The following is a 3,420-nucleotide window of genomic DNA, read 5'->3' on the forward strand; positions in this document are numbered from 1 at the left end:
TCACTATGGAAGTAGATTGCCCAACCTTCCTTCCAAGGAGTGGCTGGGGGGTTTGAACCGCCAGCCTTCTGGTTAGCAGTCAAGTGCCTTAGGCCAATTCATTGTTCTTTTTTCCAATTTTCCCTTAAGTAATTGTCTGGAGTCGTCTGCTATATGATGATACAATTATAGTTCACAATTACAATATTTATATTTACTTGTTCATGCCTCCATAAAAAAAAAAAAAAGACCACACTGTATACAATATAAGGAATGAATAATCCATTTTATACCATACACCACTTTTGAGTCTTTAGGTTTTCTTTACACTTGACTTCTAAGACATACTCTTTTACGTATTTCCCTTATATCTTTGTCACTTCTGTAGCTTCTTCTTCACAAAAGGAGAAGTAATGATTTCTTTACTATTTTATATTCAACTTGATTCTTGCAAAGTCCTGCATAGATCTGTTATTCTGTATGCATGAGTTATTTGTAAATCTAGCTTACTTTCTGCATTTATCATATTAATTCATATCCATAGAACATAAGGTTGACAAGATGCTTCTCTATCCTTGGTCATCTGGCCATTGGGAGTGCCTATATCTAACTGTGAAGGGACCTATCTCAAATGGACTCAATTTCATGAATAACTTCAATGATGTATTAATTCTATTATGCATCTCCCAATAAATGAGTCTAGTTTAGACTGTGATCTTTGAAAGGAATAGAGTTGCTGTTACCTATGCTGATCTGGAACACAATCAGCTCAAAATACCCCAAACAAAGTAGGTTTGCCCTTCAATTGTTGGTATAATTTTGGGATGTTTTCTTTGTTTTTAAGTATGAAATACTGTTCATTCCTTTTGATGAAATGAAACACAAACTTAAAGGGGGTTATCAGAGGCTAAATGCTGTCACTCAGTGTCAGTGTTGATATTTTGGGCATTATTCCAACAGATCATAATCTCAGAGATAATGACTCTAGTTCTGCTTTTCCCAGCTGTTGTGACTAGTGGGAACAGCTGCCATTGTTATACTTGTAAACTCTATGCTTGGCAGATCTTGTGATATAGTCTGAAATGAATTTTTGTTTGTGGCTTTCTTTTCCTGCATGGCAAATTTATGCTTAGATTTAAAGCAGAAGCAACACAACATTGTTTGTTTGACAATAGCAACACCTAGGAGGAATGGGCGGAATTCAACTGCACCTATCACGCATCACCTTAGGTTGACTTCATCCAGGTTGACTGACTCATTTGTGACATACTTATTTGAATAATCTTGTCTTACATGGGGACAAAAAAAAGAAAGAAAACCTCAAGGATAAATGTAGGTTACAGGAGCCCACAGGCTGTCATGCTGTCAGATGTAAGATTAACTAGGTTAGAAATGTCTGCCACTTTTTGTGGAGGATGTGTCCTCATCATGCATTCACCTTTCTCACCCAGGTCCCTTTGTGCTCAGTGCCAAACTTGGAAGGCAGCTGGACTTGATTAGAGGTGCTTACACAAAAGCCTTCCCCTCTGTGGAGCTTGTCGGCAGTGCTAGGATTGAACCAGCAACTTTGAACTCATTAGCATAGTGTTCTACCAGCTGGCTCTGGGGAAAATTAATATTCAACATGATATGATTTCTCTGAATGATCAAATATAAAAGAAAATGCATTTAAATCAAAGTATCTTTTTTACTTGAGTAATATTGTATCCAAAAAAACTTCAAATTTCCTACATCATAAGTCAGAAATGGTACCAGACATCTCACCAGATGTCAGATATACAACTTCAGGAATATCATGTCACAGTCTGTAGTTATCATACTACAGTGCTTTCTTTTAAATTATTATTTTTTCAAAAGGCTATAAATTTTGTCAGAGCTTATTACTGTTTTTTAAGTCTTTTGTTTTTTTGCTGTATTTGAAAAGTACTTTAATTTTACCTTTTTCAAGAACATTTCTTTAACCAGAATTTTGATTAGATATTTTGATAAAAGTAAAAATTCTTAAGCCCATGTTTCGGTTATCTAGTGCTGGTGTAATAGAAGATAACACAAATGAGTGATTTGAACAAATGGGAATTTATTCTCTCTAGACCTTGGGCTTCAACTCTGTCTCTTCCTCCCAACCCACTGGAACTGGAGGCATCTCTTAACTCAGGCAGCTGGTGGCTGCTGAGGCTAACAAATCCAAAGTTGACAAATAAAATGACACAGTAACAAGATATCAAGCAATGTGGCAGGCCACTAGTTCAGGTCCAGAAATAGTCTCAAAATCTTGAGACAACATGGCAAGACCCTAAAATGAAGACTCGGCCAAATGTAGGATCCAGATGTGTCAAAAAAAAAAAAAAAAAAAATTCAGGCAATTCTCAAAGCTTCTTCTTATATACTAGAAGCAGACCATATCCCCAAGGCAGCTATTCAGATTCTCACAGCAGATTCCACCATGGAGTTGATAATTGGCCTCCTTGTAGGGAATAACTGTATCCAGCTGCCCAGCTCCTTAAACCAGGCCCATAACCTAAACAACCACAGCCCAGTAAATGTGAACGTTGCCCAAGATTTTGTTCTGGATTCCCTGATCTTTTTGCATCCTGTACTAGACCTACAGCTTCAAAATAATACTTTTAATTCCATTTTGGAGTTTCTAAATGTCAATCTTTTATCCACTCACTGGAGGAATTTTCAATTCACATAAATCTTCATTTCATCAAATGGCATATTTCTACTATCAGCTACGTTTTTAAAAGTGGCTTTTCTTTTTGACTTTGCTGTTTCTATCTGTGTACCTTTCTTTTCTCTATCTCTCAAGTGTTAAACAATCAGATTACTGTCAGCTTCTTTTCCTAGACAGCATGCTCCTAAAGTAAAGGAATTATCCTATTTTCTTCATTGTCTGATGCAGTTCTTGCTACACTGTTAATAAACATTTCTGGAATAATTAAATGCATTTTTTCCCTTTTACCTTTGCTTGCTTTGATATTCTTGTTATGATTAAAATTGAACATTCAAAGAATATGAAAGCAAAATCAAAAGTTGTATGAATATATGTAAAAAAAATCTTATTTTCATTATAGTTCCCCATATGCACAACCCTCTCCCTGACTGAGAACAAATTGGTAACCATAGTTATTAGTCTCTGATGCATTCTGCCAGAGTTTATTTTTTCACATATACAAACATCTACATATATACATTCTCATTTTCTTTTTTATACATGCATTTAATATATGTAGCACAGCAAACACACTATTCTATATTATCCATTTTTACTTTAAACACTATTCTTAATGGAGAGAGATTGAAACCATCCCCTTTGTGAACAAGAAATAGAAAAGGATGCACTCTATCTCCACTTCTATTCAATATTGTGTTGGAAGTCCTAACAAAGGCAATAACACAAGAAAAGGAAATCAATTGGTAAGGAAGAAGTAAAACTATTTG

The sequence above is a fragment of the Orycteropus afer genome, unplaced genomic scaffold (assembly GCF_000298275.1).
Source record: "Orycteropus afer afer isolate SDZICR_OR568_19922 unplaced genomic scaffold, OryAfe1.0 scaffold00724, whole genome shotgun sequence".
NCBI lineage: Eukaryota > Metazoa > Chordata > Mammalia > Tubulidentata > Orycteropodidae > Orycteropus > Orycteropus afer.